This window comes from Amphiura filiformis, chromosome 7 (genome assembly GCF_039555335.1).
Source record: "Amphiura filiformis chromosome 7, Afil_fr2py, whole genome shotgun sequence".
Lineage (NCBI taxonomy): Eukaryota > Metazoa > Echinodermata > Ophiuroidea > Amphilepidida > Amphiuridae > Amphiura > Amphiura filiformis.
Genome location: NC_092634.1, coordinates 14452786 through 14472002, shown reverse-complemented (window position 1 = coordinate 14472002; position 19217 = coordinate 14452786). Strand labels below are relative to the sequence as shown.

The 19217-nt window shown below is 34.8% G+C and overlaps 1 protein-coding gene across 1 annotated transcript in view; it reads left to right on the top strand.

Annotated features, from left to right (window-relative positions):
• The window catches only part of LOC140157661 (kinesin-like protein KIF1A), a 204542-nt gene that overhangs the window by 29827 nt on the left and 155498 nt on the right, over nt 1-19217 (top strand). The window lies entirely within an intron of this gene.

The window sequence follows — 19217 nt, the reverse complement described above, 5'->3', positions numbered from 1 at the left end:
TCATATTGAAATACCCTACCACGTTTTCACACAGAAAGAAGGCAGGATTCCCCTCGCTAAGCGCGCGCGCCTCAGGAAAGCTCGGTCATAAAGCGGATGGATTATAGGCATCAGTGATACACCCTGCCCAGGATTTTAACAAAAGAAGGCTAGCACAGGAAAGCTGCAGGATGGCACACACCTTCCTGTGTAAGGGAATTTCAATATGAGCCCTTATACAGAGTCAAAATGGACAAGTATGGACAAGACAGCATATAACATCCACCTTATTTGTAGATTTATGTTATTAAAGGACAGCAAGGCCTAGATTCTCGATGCGAATCACCGAATCGATTCTCGTAAGATTTGGTTGCGAGAATCAACTTCTCTTATTATATCATACAGTAAGTGCAGCAACTGTGATAGATTTTGATTCTCGCAAACCAAGACGAAATCGTGGCCTTAGACATTAAACTGTAATATCTCAAGAGGATCTAATACTGTATGTGGGAGATGCAGGTGTTTCATTAGACGACAAAGCCGATGGGTACCAATCATTTTGATACAATCTGTAGGTATGCAAAAGTATACTGCATTCTCCTGGACTGTAATGTATGATGAATACATTACATGCACCATGCAGTGGCAAATCACACTTAAGACGTCAACAAGATACTGACCCTTACGATTCTTTGCACGGTAATCTTAACTATAAAGCGACACATATAAACAAGATACTTGGTGTGTTATGTATTGTCCTAATTGATGTATCTACTGTAAATATCACTGACAGGTGTTCTTGTGAAATGGCTTCTATATATAGCTATCAGGGAGCAACGAGGGAAAATGAAGAGTCCTGGGAATTTTTTTTTAGTGAAAGGTACATTGATTGCTTCTTGTACATGGCATGGCTTTAAACTGGACTGGGGTTTGAAAAAGGAAAATCAGAAAAGGAGTTCAAAAATTTTACAAAATGAGACAAGTTCTGATTTGAAAAATATAATGTTACAACATAAAAAAATGCATCTCAGGAAGTGCAAGTCCAATTTTAATGGAATTTTAGGCATATTTAAAGGGATGTACATTATGCAGTTTTTCCCACCAAAAGTTTTATAAGTTTATCTTTTCTATCTGACATTGAGGCCTAGCATTAAAACAATATTTTTCCAAATTTTGAGTTGTATTGGTCCAGTAGTTTTGATATGGGAAGCAAAAATGTGTATAACAATGCCCCATGGATAGGATAGTACATGGTTACCACAACTCACCTCAATTCACACCATCTTAAACCACAATTCACACCATCAATTCACACTATCTAAACGAAACATATCTCAGGCATTAAATTTTACTGGGGTAATGAGAAAAATATGAGCTTTCTTCTGATACCAAAATTGGGGAAGAAGTTGTTGATTGGGTCGCACCCCTTTAAACTTCTTTAATGATTAAATGTATAAAAAAATTCATTTTGTGCAACAAATGTCTCAATGTGGTTGATTGTAACGTAAAGGAAGAAAAACTGCAATTATATATGCACAGAGCGGAATATCCCTGAATGTATTGATTGATGGATCAGGGTTTGCGGTTTGCCCAAAAGGGATTGGGTATGCACACACACACTGTTAGGAATGAGATATTCCAATTGAAATCCATACACCCCCAATGGAAGCAATGACCTTAATCTCACACAGAGGGAGTGTCAATTTCAAATGGGTATACCTGAATGGGTGATTCCATTTGAAATTTACACTTCCTGCATGGGAGATTAAAGTCATGTCTTCCATAGGGGTGTATGGATTTCAACTGGAATAGCCCAGTAGGGAAGACGATTCAGTTGATGAGAATGCGAGATGCAGCATTTTGTAGTAGAAGGGATACTCTACAAATCATGAACCATATGCTTAATTTGTTAAATCTGAATTGTGTTCTCGGTGGTTGTGTGTTGAGAAAAGAGGAGGATGTTACATGAAAAATATGTTCTTCTAGGTGTGGCAAAGATGGAGAACATGGAGGAAATGAGTTTGTTTGCTTCAAAATTGAAATTTGTGAAAAAAAGAACATTTTAGGTTTTTTCAGGCGTGTCTTGAATAAAATAAAATGTAGGCATAAAGTAAACATTTTAGCGGAATACCTATTTCACTCTCCCTGTTTTATATTTTTACAACAAAAAATATGTTATTGTTGGTGTAGCAAAGATGGAGAACATGGAGGATGTGAGTTTGTTTGCTTTAAAATTGAAATTATTTGTGAAAAAAAGGAACATTTTAGGTTTTTTCAGGCATCTGCATAAAGTAAACATTTTAGAGGAATACCTATTTGTAACCACTCCCTGTTTTGCGTATCTCTAAAGTATAAATTTTAGGTTTTTTCAGGAGTGTCTTGAATAAAATAAAATAAAATAAAATGTAGGCATAAAGTAAACATTTTAGCAGAAGACTTGCATGTATTTTAGACGACTCTCCCCGTTTTATGTATCTCTTAAATCTATAAATAACATCCCTTGCCTCCAGCCACACCATCATACACCATCACCTATCAATCCATCTACCTATCTATGAGCCAGCATGATGATGTGATCAAAAATCTGATCATTTAGTGTATAGCATCTAAAGAATATTTGTCTTCAAATACCGGTTTAAAAGCACTACATAATAGCATTGATCACACGTTCCGTTTAACTCAGCGTCATTGCTGTTTATTTTACAACAGACGTTTGAAAAATTTTAACATTTTTTGTAATGTCAAAATCTTTTATTTTCTTGGGCATATCTGGAATGTTCTTAAACTACGCATTCAAATGGGTACAGACATGCCTAAAATTGGTTAAGCAGTTTTTGTAATTAAGGAAGAATTTACATGTATGAGATGGTGATTGTGTATCGGTGATATGTACAGCAAATCATTAACCTTTTCCAGTCTAACTGCTTATTTATTCTATGGAGGAAGCGAGTGAGTGCGTGTGCATGGCTAAACTGTTTTTCTTGGTGCCAAGATAAATAGTGTGTGTAGGAAGGGCCTCCAGGTCGACAGGCAGGCCAGACTGATGTGCTTTCTACCAGTTATAATTAAACTCGCATTGCTACAGTACAAACATTTATAAGAATTATTGCAAGTGGTTTCCGTTATAAAAAGAGGAGAATTATTGATTGCGATATCAATTATTTTTGGTTATTTTTAGATTTGGGAACAAGCCACTTATATATTTCTATGTCTACATTTTGGATGCATTGAATTTGAATAGATTTCAATATAAGCGATGAAAAAACCCTGTTCTATGGGAAAAAACCCCAGGATTTTAAAGATTGGCAATAATACAAGATATACTGTCAACATTTTGGAAATTTTAGAAAACAAAATAAAATAATCTGATCTGTTATATACTCAACTGAAGAAAGTGCTTCTATTGAAAATTCTTAAATCATCAATCAAGACTAAATTTTCAGCTAGAATATTAACAGTTTTGAATGAATTCCATTCTAGCAGGGATATTTTTCCACAATTTCTTTGGATTTTATCAACAGTGAATGAGAAAATATCACTTTTTAGTCTATTTTGAGTTTGTGAGAATTCTGGTCAACTGTGGCAACCTTGTCAACTGGTTTCTCACATCTATCAACACTTTTATTTAAGGGGAAAAATACCAGCTTTTGCAAGAAAATCTTGTCAAGTCTTGTGTCCCTCATTTAAATCTAAATTGAAGTACACGATAAGGTCCTATGGCTGGCGGAATTTCTCATAAAGGTCAGCGATTAGTAGTCACAATAAAACACAAAATGGGCTGGTGAAGAGTTCTTAAATTTCACCCATATGGATAGCCATGGCCATTAGCGAGTTGTCAAGCATTATCGTGCGTTCCGTTTGATATCAGAGAAAGCCTCTTTATGATAGCTTAGGTTATTGGCAGTTTGGACGCAGAAGGTTTGAGTAAGTTTTTTTTACATAGGACTAAAAATTACAGAAAATTAAAACACAGATGAAATTTGTTGATGAATTAGTACATTCTTATTGTTAGCTTCAGTGGCGTAGATTTCTTTTTGACATTGGGGGGGATGGGGTTGGAAAAAATTCTTTAAGTATAGTGAAAGCAGCACCTTTTGGCGACAGAATAAGTTAATGGTACAAATGCGCGCAAAGCATGCGAAAAATTTTGCTATTTTTAAGCAAAACTGATGAAATATGGTGCAAAAGTGGAATAAGCGCGCGAAAATTTGTACTTTTGGGGCTAAAATGGGCAAATATGAGGTTAATTTGGTCAGAAACTTATATTCAGGCGTCAACATTGGGGGATGATTGTATGGAGCATCCCCCTGGCAAAATATTGGGGATAAATCCCCCATCCCCCAGGATCTACGCCTATGGTTAGCTTTAACAACAATTTGTCTAAAAATGGAGACTTTCATTTTCCTTTTCCATAGGATTGAAAATTGCAGAAATTTAAAGTTCAGGTGAAATCTGTTGATGAATTATACATTCTGGTTGTCAGCTTTAGCAATTCAATTTGTCTCAAAATGGAGATTTTCACAAATGTCTTGGTACATGACTGAAAATTACAGAAATTTTAAGCACAGAAGAAGTTTGATGAATTAGTACATTTTGATTGTCAGCTTTAGCAACAATTTGTCTCAAAATGGAGATTTTCACAGATGTCTTTCTACATAGGACTGAAAAATTAAAAAAAATTTTAAGCACAGAAGTTTGATGAATTAGTACATTTTGATTGTCAGCTTTAGCAACAATTTTTGAAATGAAAATGAAAAGTTTGATGGCCACTGAAAGGGTGAACTGATTTGAAAGGGCATTGGAATACATGTTTAAATCATTCAATTTGTTCTGTACAAATAGGAGAAAGTGTGGGTAGTCATTAAAACTGTTTTGTCGTCTGCTTGATATTTGAGGTTTGGGATGCTCTAGAGATAAGGATTCTGTCAGCAGAGTGGGGGTAAGATGCTCAGAGTGTGAGGCTCGTTTTACCCAGTTTTGATCAAAATAGGGTTTCTAGTGGGTGTTATACTGTATGTTGGAAAGGAAATATGTCTAGGCACCTTTCGTGGAAATGTCATGTAACTAATGCAAGATGTGTAATTGTATATTGAAAGTTTGATAGGTTATCAAGTTGTAGGAATAAAATCTACTTTAACAAATTGTGCATTACATGTACATCAACTGGTCTTTTGTCATGATTGGTAAAGTTTTAGCCAATCAGCAATAATTAGAGAATAAAGGTATTGTTTTTAGCTGCTGGAGTGCATCTATCATCTCATATAACACAGGCAACACCATTATTTTAAGTAAAACAAAGAGGCAAAGCTGAGTTGTTTTTCAAGTATCGCATCGACACGCACACGCTAAAGTGTGAGGTATTGTGTCATATCACACGTGTAAGAGCCAATAAGATAGCAAGAACATTCTCATGTGTTTAAGAATATACATTTAATCCAGCATTTACACATACACGTTGGACAAGTGGCAGATAATCATTGTTGAATTTCTTCAAAGTGCCTTTCGTAATTAAACACAAACCCAACATTGTGGTTAGTATCACCTTAAACCTGGTCCTATTTATGAAGATCATTTCGGTAAACATCACCCTAATCATCTGACCCATTTTACACAGTTCTATACTTAAAGGATTTCATTCAAAATGATGTCATGTTAGATAATCCTATCAGAAGTAGGACATGGTCTTATTAATGAGGTTATCGAACTGTTCACCACGCCTGATAGACGAAGCTAAAAACAGGTTGAACTCATCGTTAAGTACGCTAGGTTGATAGATGTAGATACGGGAGACGGGTTCCTGGTTTTCGCATTACCAAATCTTGTTGTTGTAATTTGCTGCAATGTCTAAGTTGAATAATTCAGTGGCAGAATACTGGGCGTGTTTAAATTGCACTTGCTGTGTGGAAAACAAGACTACATTTGTCATGTGGGTTGATGTGTAGGGCTGCCTACGATTTTACAGGCTAAAGGTGCCGTGAACACCATGACAGGCTGCTTACCAAACCCCATTTTTGTAACATTTTGGTAAATTTACCCAATTTTAGGGAAGAAGACTTAGTTCAACATGTGTCCGCTTGACATTGCTTTTCCATAGTGCTCATCGTGCATTAATTCTGCAACACGTTTAAGAATTTGTATAGAAAAAAAAGTTTACGTGCAAAATACGATAAAATTGAGTAGCACTTTGCTTAAAATGTGGAGCATTTTGCTGTGGGATACAAGCTAATTATGCCTGAACACTATCCATGAACCATATCACATAAGAAATAGTATAAAAAGAAATAAGCCATTTCTAGTTCAAATTTTAAAGTAAAATAGTATAACCCAGAGTTCAATGCAAAATGCACCATACGGCATAAATAATTGTACTTGTAACTGAGAAATAAATTTGTCAGGAAATACAAAGTAAGAAACAACGTGCATCGTGTGTATGAGGTGTGTTTTCAGCTATGAGAGGTAGATTGTACAGCAAGATGGCGAGTGAGTTAGCTTAGAGCAGCATTGATTACACTACTCACTCTGTATGCAGTGAAGATGTTCACTCGCTTCGATTGAATGCTTGATTAACGCCAATCGCATGAACATGATTCTATCGCTGGCATGCCATGTTATACCGTGGATGTGATTAATGTCATTATCAAACCAGATACCTGCATTCAAAATGGCAACTTCTTGCACATAATTTTCTAGTGCTTGGTGGATAAAATTTTGGCTAGCTTTTTAAAAGGAAGATCATGGTGATTGCACAGTATAATACTTTATTATGAGCCAAAATACTCTCAGCTTTGAGGACAAATGTTAATAACTTCCATTCAACAGATGGGTTCAAAATTGACCTTGGGTTGGGAAGTGATGTTTTGTCCCTAAAGGCCAGATGCATTAGGGAGATTTTGCTAATGTTATCGATGCTGTGCATATTTTGCGTATGTGTAGAAACTGCAAAAACATTCATATTTTTACTGTGAAGGTAAGATGGTATCGGTAAAATGTGCCCCACCATTTTTTTTTTCAACCAAGATGTTTAAGAAATGCTGATATTTCCATGCTGTCTTGTGTAGTAAGCTAACCAGCTGGTGCACACACGATGGCGAAAGTATGATTGTAAACCCGGAAGTGAACCGGAAGTCATTGTTCCTAAGTTCACAGTTCATCATTTCAGCCTTAAAGCTTACCTAAATGATTTTAACAGGATTTATCATTCTAAAAATGACCTCTAATAAACACCCCCTTTTTTTTCATAATAATTTGATTAGAGGAAGAGGTGAAAGTAAAAGTCCATGAAAATTGTAAATACTCAAACCATAGAGATCACAAAAAAATATTCTCACAAAATATTTCTGCTGTACATTAGATTTGTTGAGGTTGCAGATGGATGAAGTACTGGGATCATTACTGTTATAAACCTTACTACTTTAGGGGTATATGTTGTTATTCATAGAATAATATTAGGAGTAAGATGCTTAGTACAACATAAAACAACTATCTGAAAATTTAGAATTTTGTGAAAGCACATAATAAATCCATGTATGAATAACAGGGATATTGTTACTATTCATTTAGAAATGGAAGTAAAATGCTGTACAACACTTAACAATCTGAAAATTCGTAATTCAACACGACAGGAGAATACACAGTGGGCTGTGATGCAGGGGCATTTGGTACTATTCATAGGAGAATAATTGGAATAAAACGCTTAAGTCACACAAAACAATTGTCTGAATATATCAATTCTGGGAATCCACATATTTAAATTCATGTCTGACTTAGCTTGGTCTAGTTTATTAATCCATTGATAAATTGAAGTCAAGCAAATGTCAGTTCATTAAGAGGAGTTGTTAGTTCAGAGAAGCGTGGGATGAATACAGAGATAGGTATGAAATACAGAAATAGGAGGAAAGATGAGTGAAATTTCTGTTAGTAAACCAAAAGCCTGACGATTGTAAAGGAGTCATGGATGAGGATATATCATAAAACCATGAAGCTAATCAATCTGTTGTGGGGACAGCTTGATTTTTGCTCTGAGAATAGATTTGTAGGGGAGTTGAATACAGTGCTTAACATTTTGGATATGAGGATCAAAATGTTTGACAATAAAACATAACAATAGATTAACAAGTCAACCCCCTGAGCACTACCTGCCCATCTAACATTGCCTCTGATTGGTCAATTACATGATATTTTCACTTTAATCACCAATCAGAATGGAGCTTTGCAAATAATTCACCCCAATTTTTTTGTGTGATGAATTATTCTAACAATGTTGCTGATTGGGCCAATTGACAATGAAAACTTTTTTTTGGCCAATCGGCAGGTAGTTCTCATGAGGTTAAAAATAGAGTAGTTTTATATTAGTCCATGAATGACTTCATTCTGATTTTTTAAAGTAGAAAAACAGGTCATTCATGATATGCAACAAGTGCAATTGGTGTCATCTTAAATTTGTTATGTACCAAAAAAAATAGACTTAGCTTTTATTGTTGTTTATTTTTCTTTGAAGTTGAATATCTAAAATTCTAATGGTGAGGGTTGTAATTTATTGGACAACATTATTTTGCTGTTTATTGTTGTGAAACTATTCCAGATTAGCCTCTTAAACTAAAAACAACCCTTCAATATCCCCTTATGTCATTTGCCCGTGCTTTATTGAGTGTAATTAATACATAGACCTGCAGCCATGTTCTATCAGTACCCACACTTGATCGTTAAATTTCATGGAAAAAGCATTCAATATGAACTCACGGTGACTCCATCAAAACAGAGGCCCTTCCTGGATGCATATATGCGGTGGAATTTCAAGCCTTACTGGGAGAACATAACAAAACCGCTGAGTGGTTTGACGTGTTTTTAGTCCAGTGTTTTAATGTTGTATGCAATGCATTTTGGGTGTTTAGATCTGATGTTGTCAAGCTGGGCTAGGCTAGGCAAGATTGACGTCACTGTGAGACATTGAATGTGTAAGCATGTTGAGATATGTATTAGGGATAGAGCATAACAGGATAAAGGGTGATGATACGCAGGGTAGACAGGTAGACGTAGATATTTACGTAAATCTGTTCCTGGAAAGGAAAGCAATGGTTGTGTGTCAGGGGTTAATACTATTGAAACAATTCTAACAACTTTGTGCAGCATATGGGTATTATCTTTGGGTCATTGATTAATTTGTGTTGCTGCTGTAATCTACTTGCTATGTATTTACTTTCTTAATTTAAACATAGCTTAATATTTTGTTAAAAGTAAATTGTTGTTGTTATTGTTTTAAAAGGTGTGTGACCCAATCGACAGCTTCATGCCACCACTTAACCTCATTAACAGGCCAATTTTGGTCTCAGTTAAAAGCTATTATTTTTCTCCTGTGTTGGGCAGTACACACAAGAAGAAGAAGGGGTGAAGTGTTGTGTGTAGAAGATAGCAAAATGTTATCTACGGAAGATAGTCAAATGTTGTCTAGATGGAAGATAGTAAAATGTTGTCTACAGAAGATGGTAAAGAAAGTATAATGCTATCTTCTGAAGATAGCATAATGCTGTCTACAGAAGATAACCAATTGCTGTGTACTGAAGATAGCAAATTGCTGTCTACTGAAGATAACAAAACATGTATACTGAAGATAGCATAATGTTTTCTATGGAAGATAGTAAAATGTGGTCTATAGAAGGTACTAAAATGTTGTCTACTGAAGATAGTAAATTTCTATTTTCTGAAGATAGCATAATGGTGTAAACTGAAATAACAAAATGCTGTCTACTGAAGATATCAAAATGCTGTCTACTGAAGATAACAAAACATGTTTACGGAAGATAGCAAATGTTATCTTCTGAAGATAGCATAATGCTGTATACAGAAGATAGCAAAATGATGTCTACTGAAGATAAAAAAAGCTTAATATTGAAGATAGCAAAATGCTATCTACAGAAGATAGTAAAATAGTCTGTGTCATCTTCAGTAGACCGTATTTTACTACCTTCAGTAGGCAGCATTTTACTACTTTCAGTAGACTACATTGTACTATCTTCAGTAAACCGTATTTTACTACCTTCAGTAGGCAGCATTTTACTACTTTCAGTAGACTACATTGTACTATCTTCAGTAGACCGTATTTTACTATCTTCAGTAGACAGCATTTTACTACTTTCTGTAGACTACATTTTACTATCTTCAGTAGATAGTATTTGATTTTTGCTATCTTCAGTAGACAGTATTTTGCTATTTATAGACAGCATTTTACTCTTTCAGTAGACTACATTTTGCTATCTTATGTCGTCAGCATTTTGCTTTCTTCAATAGACGGCATATGCTCTCTTCATTAGACAACATTTTGCCATTGTGGTGATGTATATCACTTGAGATGTAGCGGGGGGTAGCATCCGTGTGGAATATCCTGTCTCCCCATGTGGTGGCTGCCATGATATTATAGATTTATAGGCTTTTTTGTTACCATTTGCATCAATTCCCCCATTAAAGTCACTTCCACCTTGCCCCTACTCCCCCTCTTGAAATATCCTGGCTACGCCACTGGTGGAATGTGGCATGCATTTTACATGTGCTGGTAGAAAAACATGCGCAGAACATGCTCTACGTGCTACCAATAGCCTTCAACATAAAAAGTCACAAGTTTTGAAATATTTTCTCAAAATATCAAAAGTTATCTTAAGAATCACTGAACCAATACTATGCTTATTTGTACTCATTTTAATGTATTTTTTATGCTGCTTCCAAATTTGGTCATGAAAATGGACAATTCTGCCATTTTCGAATTTTGAATTTTTTGAACTTGTCTGCAGTCGACACTCCCGTGTGGAGAGAGTTAAACTATGTACTGGTCTTCACTGAATTTTAAAACAAAATTTGTACAGCAAAGCCAGCAAATGATGAACATATTATCTGCTTATAAAGGATAACATCTTTTGTTTGTGTAACGTCTGCAGTTTAACCGCAAGAGTCAATTGACATTTGAATCAAGTAGAAGGAAAGATGTAAAAAGCATATGAAAATAATAGAGAACTATTCATTAATTGCAAACAGAACTTACTTAGGAGAGCTGCATGGTAATCAGTTAATTGAATTGTTCAATTTGAAAATAATGAAGTAATGTTTATGTTTTCCTTGTACCATGTGTACTGCAACTTGTGTCATTTAAAGGTTAAATTACATGAGACCTTTTCAGTGATGCAAATGGTACATTTATCAATTTATTTATAAATGCTTTTATAATTATGTACAAATTACTTTTGATGAGTAAACATTTTTGAAGCACCCTGTGTGATGATGCAATCCTTATAAAGTAAATCCTCAAGTCTGCATCTATCGATGAGAGCTTATTTATATCACCGCAGAATGATTCACAAAACCACATAGGTACCTCGTTCCATTTCGATCACAGGATTGCCGTAAGGGAAGCTTCTGTTTAAGACGAGAAAAAGGCTCACGATCACAGTTACTTACCAAACGTCTTGATCAAATTCCTCATGGCAGATAAGAGTGAACAGATAGTGAAAACAGTCTGACCTTTTATACTCTGAATCATGTTCTACCACATGACTCTTGTTATCAGCCATGTTAGACCTTCCAGTATACCATAGAAGGTTATAAACCAATGTTGAAAACTGTCTCTGAAATTAGCTTAAAGGCAGGCTATGTGTTTTGTAATGCCCTGTTAAAGTTGGTCTTAGCCTAGGAATTATGAAACCTTTTGGGGCTCTTAACTGCTAAATTGTTGGTCTAAAGTATATAAAATTATACATATTTAGAATGGCAAACACTTGACAAATCCATCTGTGTTGTCAAATTTTGATAAAAATGCTCAGTTTGGGAGAAAATACCCAAAACAATCACAAAAAACATACAATTTTCAAATGAGGCCCAAAAGTAGTCATAATTCGAGGGTTAAGACCAACAGCTGTTTAGGCCTTGCAAGCTTACTCTCTACTCACTATGGACCACAATGGCCTCATCCCAATGGCAGAGTTCAATAACCTCAATAAAACAATCAAAATGCAAAATTTGACCTCAAGTTGCAGAGTAGGTGTTTTAGTACCCAAATTGTCAAAGGTCGTTCAATGAATGTACAAATGTATAGAAGTTAAAGAACTGTGCCCTGATAGATGAGTATGTTGTGGATCATAGTGACTGCAAATCCTTGGCAATATTATTGGCATTCTATATTACCACCACAAGATTTTCTTTCAATCTATTTTTAGATATCTCAATTTTATAGATCTTCCAAAAGATGAGCATTGATTCCCATCATGCAGTGGGCTATTCCATTTAAAATCCACACTACCCATGTGGAAAGGGGAGTATGTTTTCAATGTAATTGGTCAGAGTTAATCATTTTGAAACCCATACTCCCCCTGTATGGCTTTACTTATATCTTCCACAACGGGAGTGAGTACATGTATTTCAAATGGAAGTTACCCAATTGTCTATTCTATTCAAAACTCATACTCCCTCTGTAGGAGACATTAGCTAGAGGGAGTGTGGATTTTAAATGGAATAGCCCAATGTGACTTGATGATAGGACAGTTTATTCATACCTGGCCTCAGACAAAGCTTACAGGTGTAGAGATCTGTAATCTGTTGGATTACATGCATTATTTACAATTGGCATTTAACCCTTACTACTGTCTTTAATGACTATAGGTATTAGGTAAATTATATCGCTTTTAGATTTTGTAAAAATTGTATTAAATTTTTTGGAAGATGTTTTGAAAAAGGGTAGAAAGGGAGATTAAAATTCTGTAAGCAATATCTCCCAATATACTTGCCTTTTTTATTCATAAGTTATAAAGGTACAAGTCATGTCTTGTGCTAGGTTTATATTAGATTCCTGCACACATTCATTAAACAAGTTATGTTCCTCTTGTAATTGGTATTTTTAGAACAAGTCTTGTATATTTTAAACACACCCACTCTGTTTTATAACTAAAATGCCATACTGGTGTATTTGCAAGTACAGTATGCTCCAAGCTGCAAGGCAAATTTCAACCATATCAGGTTAACTCTAAGCACTTCATACATGTATGTGCCCTGCCAGTGCAGCGGAATTTTCTGTTGATATCTAACCAAATGTCCTCTATTCTAGCTCTGCATACTTGAAAACACTGGAGCTGTACATTTGGAAGTAGCTTGTTGAAATTTCACAAGTATGAGAGCATAATAAATATGCATATCTATCAAACTTTTGGGGGTGAATATTGTCTGTGCCTACAAAAAAATGTGTTTTTAACATAGTTGTGAAGCGTACAAAATATCTATATTCACAGTTAATAAATAGAAATGGTTTGAAATTAACGATGCCCTGTGTTTTGTGGTTCTGATCTAAGGATCTGGATCAATTATACTGCAATTAAGCAGATATCTGCACCACACTAGAGTTGACATGATCAAGACCGTTAGACTGATTGGTTGGGAGCGTAAAGGTTAGGGTTTATTTAGGGTTAGAAATGAGGGTTGCGGTTAGTGTTAGGATGCAAAAGGTAATTTATTCTCATTCTACAATGCTTCACAATATAATGTAAGTAATAACCTTCTAACATCTTTAGAAGTCTGTGTTGGAAAATGTTGGAAATTTTCCAACTATTCAAGTCTTACATATGTGCATTTGACTTACATAGGAAATGTCTGTCATTAACAAGTAATTGGAGATTATGCATTACCTACAAAGGCAAGTACATGTAGTAAGTGTATTAAATATCAAATGTACTCATTAAATTAATACTCCATGCATGCATGATGAATATTAATAGATATGTATGGTAGATCCATCAACCAGAAAGTGATACTGCAAGAATTTGGGAATTTTTGGAGTTTAGAAGAAAAAATAGGAAAAATACATGTATCATTAGTATCGAATATTTAAAATGGAAGAGGGGCTTGAAAGTAAGACATGCCTCTGGTTGAGTTGACAATTATTAAAAAAGTATAAAATAATGAAGTCGTGCCAAAACTATTATAGCTGAAAGTGCTGGAAAAGATTGAATATGGAGCGAAATGTACAAATTGAAACAAGAAAACAAGTGTTAGCAAAATTAAAATTCATGTCGCGTAAATTTTAACTTAAAGTGCGGTAGCAGATGGTATTTGGTTAAATGTGAGAGAGAGAGACTTAGTAAAAATAAACGCAAGACATGCAAGCAGTCTTGACATACAGACAGGGCCCACCTGTACTCTCAACTATGTAAAACTAGTATGGTAGACTCTTGCACATACTTCAACACATGGATTTCCTGTAAAGGTAAAAGCATACAGTATTCATTGGTCTTGGAAGAGGCCACACATGTGACGTCAAAGGTAGTGAATGCTAGATTTGGATAAAAGAGGAAGGATGTTTGATGGAGGAAATTCAGAAAGGTTCTATCGTCAGCAAAAATGCAAAGAGACAATTGTTATTTCCTACAAGGTGTGTTTTATGCAGCGTACATATTTTGATGGAAGTTGGTCTATTGACCTTTGAAGCTCAATGCGCAACCTGATTGAGAATACTTTGTTTTCTGAATTGAAAATGAAAATTGAAATCGGATATTTTTATACAACATCAAATTAACATAACACTTTTCCAAACGTTTCTCCAGATCAAGGTCTGAAAGGTTGCAGTATGAACTTTGAAAGTGATACTTTTTTTTCAATCATACATAGTAATAAGTCCCCATATGATATTGATCAAAATATTCAGTCCTAAAGGTATCTATCAAGTACAAAATCAACAGTATCTTGGCTATCGGCATTCCCATAGGGAAAATCCCAGTTGTTGAAAAAAGCAAGATAGGAGAGAAAGAAAAGGACAAAAATATTAACAGAAAAAGTAATAACTCCAATTATGTGTTTATAAACTGTCTGAAATAACAACTTTAGTGTAGTGTTGAAAATATGATTAACCATTGCCTCAAGCCAGCTATATTTGTCAGACAAGGTGATTTTCTGTTGAGTAGGAAATGTTCAAGACAACACTTAATGCTCTTAGAAAGGAAATGTATTTGATGTTACCAGGTGTCTGACAGTAGATAGCATTTGTTGGATAAGTTAATAGACTTAAATATACCTCATGTTGCTTTGTGGAGCTGGATTGGCATTTGAATTGAACTTTACTTTAACCACATTCACTCTTTCTTTGAAATAAATCTTTAACTCAAAAGGACATGTTGATATGTCAATAATTGCCATCTCCTGTATAACATTATATGAATGTTGTCTTTAGAATGTAGCATACATGTTGCTGCTATCTTCAGTAGATAGCATTAATAATATCTGTAGTAGATAGCATATGTGAATGCCATCTTCAGTAGATAGCATATTAATGTGAATGCTATCATCAGGAGATAACATTTGTATGTGAATGCTATCTTCAGTAGATAGCATTTGTATGTGAATGCTATCTTCAGTAGATTATTATTTGTATGCTATCATCAGGTCACACATGTGAATGCTATCTTCAGTAGATAACATGTGGATGCTGTTTGCAGTAGATATCATATTTATGTGAGTGCTATCTTCAGTAGATAACATATGTGAATGCTGTCTTCAGTAGATAGCATGTGTGAGTGTTAGCTAGAGTTGATAGCATAAATGTGAATCTGTCTTCAGTAGATAGCATATGTGAGTGTTATCTTCAGAAGATAGCATGAATGCTGTCTTCAGTAGCGAGTGTTATCTTCAGTAGATAGCAAAAAATTGGAAATTATAACAAAAATGTTGATTTTCCAATGCTTTATGGGTTAATTTTAAGACATATTTCACAGACACATGTGGCATAGATACTATTCAAGTACATACTAAATTGTCTGGTAGCATTTTAAAATGAGGATAAAGTATGGGGCAGTGAATGAAATAATAAGGGTATACCATGTATTTTTACATGTAACTTTTCCAGCAATCATTTTTTTTCCATTCAGTATTCTGTGAACATCTACCAAGATGACTGACTAGACTTCATTGCTACTTTAAACGGGTTCACCCACTGCTAAAAATAAAGCACGTTCCAAAAGTTTTGTTGTCACAATTCCATACTGCCCCAGACCACAAAAGGGACACCTCTCAGCAGCCCCCACACTATGTCTACACTCTGCAATATGGCATTTGAAAACAAAGTAGCAAAAATCTTGCACAAGCACGTTTTATTACTCCCTTTAACCCCCTGAGCACTACCTGCCAATCTAACACTGCCTCTGATTGGTCAATTACATGATATCTTCACTTTAATCACCAATCAGAAGGGAGTTTTGTAAATAATTCACTCCAATTTTTTTTCGTGGTGAAATCATTCTAACAATGTTGCTGATTGGTCCAATTGATAATGAAAACTTCTTTTTGGCCAATCAGCAGGTAGTTAACATGGGGTTAAAACATTGCATTTAAGATTTGAAAACGACTGTGAATTTGCTGAAATATTATGAAATAGATCCATAATGCTGAATTTGAATGCATGGTGATTATATAATCATCATGCTACCCTTGTGGTGATAAATAATACCATGCATATAAACTACTTTGATAGATCTAATACAAGGTAATGTCTCCCTGTGCTGCAATGATGCATAAATTCACAATACTTGTAATTCTCAAAGTGCTAAGGTGAAAAGGTAGTTTTGCTTGCAGGGATAAAAATTGAGCAAATTGTGATACAAGTAGTATAGTGTCCAGGTAGTTTTACGCATGCAGGCCCCTGTATGCATCGATTGCAGCTCATAGCAAAAGGAATACAGTTATGCTGACTTTGACGTCCTTGCGATGTCAATGTTTGCCATTTAAAAAAGAATTAATGCTGCTATTGAGTTTTTGCTAGTGATTTAATGGAGCTTTCTGATTCGTATATTACATCTGTGTTTTTGTAATTTTTATCAAGAGGTGCAGTTTTATATGATACTGCTATAACATTTCCGAAACTAAAAACAGATGCTCAATTGCGATTCCTATTTTTAGATGTATCAGAAACTTCAACTTATTAGCTAACCAGTGTATATTGAAATACAAAAGCATTATCCAGACAGGAAGATAGGGTTATAAGCAATTCCAATTGTGTCATTTTTTCGACTACAATTTCTCATATCAGATAACATATGGTAAGCTTTAGACTGTCTATATTGTCTATATTTAGTGACAACCACTTCTACGTCAATTGAGATCTTCGGGTAAAAACAAACTGGCAACCCCGCCTGTCAGACTGAGTCTTGAAGCTGGGAATTGCTTGTCTTGTAGCTTAGTTCTTGTTGTATTGCTATGTAGACTTGATCAAAATCTGCCATTTCTTTTGATTTATTCATTTTATTGCATGGTTCAAGTCTTTCCTGTAAAGATTGTCTAAATCTTTATAATATTTCTGTAGTTTAATTTCAGCCAATTCCTACGTGGATATAGTCTGGTCTGCCATGTAGACTTAATCCAAGTCTGTGAAATAAATCATTTTTTATAAATAGAAATTTTTGTGTGTACCAGGATCTTAAGAAAGTAGAATGAGCTTTGGGTAAGAAAAGAATATTTTCCTGAAATTCAAAGCTGGAGATGGTTTCCATGAATGAAAGAGTTCAATGCACCTTAGATTTCTATTAGTCCTTTACATTTTTACAAAAACTATTTATTTTATTGAAATTATAGGCATTCAAATCTTTCCTTGAACGAAAAGTTCAATGAACCTCAGTTTTCAAGCAATGTCTTCGGTTATGTGTACTCATGATACATGTTATCATTTTTGTTTCGTTGTTTTCCCCTTGACCTAAAGCAAACAATAAAATTACAGGATGATCAAAAGCTGTTCAATGTAGGTGTTTTCATTGTGAGAATATTGCATAGCCAAAATGAATTTTTATTTTATTTCAAAAATCAATAATAAAGCTGGATACACAGGTGCATATGGTAAGAACATAAAATGTGTACTCACCAATGGTAAGAAATACTATGATAAGGATAATGAACTGAGTGCAATGCATTCGTCAAGATAATCGCATGCAGCGCCGTGGAGTTATTGCATTTAGCTCGAGAGCCGATAGGCTCAAGAGCTAAATGCAATAACTCCATGGCAAGTGCAATTATCTTGACGAATGCATTTGCACGAGTACATTATCCGTCATACACTTTGAGTGTAGGCCTATTAAAACAATAGGCAATATTAATTGCTGCATTCATTATATTAGTTTTAATATTAGGAAAATATCTTACATTTTAAAAACACCGTCAGGACATTGACCAGCTACGTAGCATTTAACTGGTAAAGAAAATCAATTCCTGTATAAGTTAGCTATCAATGGTATCGATTGCGCCATACCTCATACTTTAGTAACTTATTCACGCATGGTTTGTAACCAATTGACTTTATGTTGTGATCATTTAGAGCACTGAACCAGTTCATCTGGAAACGATCGATTTAGATGTCCGACTAGTACTACGGTGAATATCAACTGGACTTTATAGCTCTATAATTTGAACTTTAAAATCTACTTATATTAAAACACACGACATTGGGATTTAACAATTTGTTCAGTATTATCATATGCCTTCAAACACATGTGTTTGAAGGCCTATGGTATTATAAAGCATGATCATGATATTATGCGCTAGTGTGTGTTTCCCGGGCCCGGCTATGTTATTTTAGATATAGGCCTACATGTATTTCATTTGTAAAATACTGAATATTTTGCAATGGTGTCATCTTGTATAATTATGATCCACCTGTTTTTGGCCCTTTTTAATTAATAGAAGCTCGATTATTCTCATTTGATGTTTGATTTATTTGAGGTCATTAATCATAATTTATGACAATGATATTTGCATAATAGGGTGCAACTCTACTAGTCTTATTACAAGACTGCCCTACCCCAACCCTAAACCTAAACTCCGTAAACGAGGACTGGACTCAAGTCTAGCGAAGTTGCACCCTATTCGGTAATTGTACCCTATTATAGAACACCGTTTGTAACTATACCATTTTAACACCACAGAATGTATATTCGTATTTTTTGATGGTATATATATCGAACAGACAATTATATAGTTATGTGACCTCTGTGTCGAAAGCGCCACCTAACTCTACTATATGGTTATGTGAAAGTAGTATTTCTAGTATTTGAGCGTGCACGTATTATCTAGAATCTATTGTTTAGCGTGCAGGTTTTAGATAATGCATTGTTTAGCGTGCAGGTTTATATAATTTGGGCTGTGAAGGGTAGTTCGCGAAAATAATGCACGGGAGAAGAATACATAACGATGAATAGAAACGGGCACTAGAAGTGTATTGCTGAGTAAATCAATCA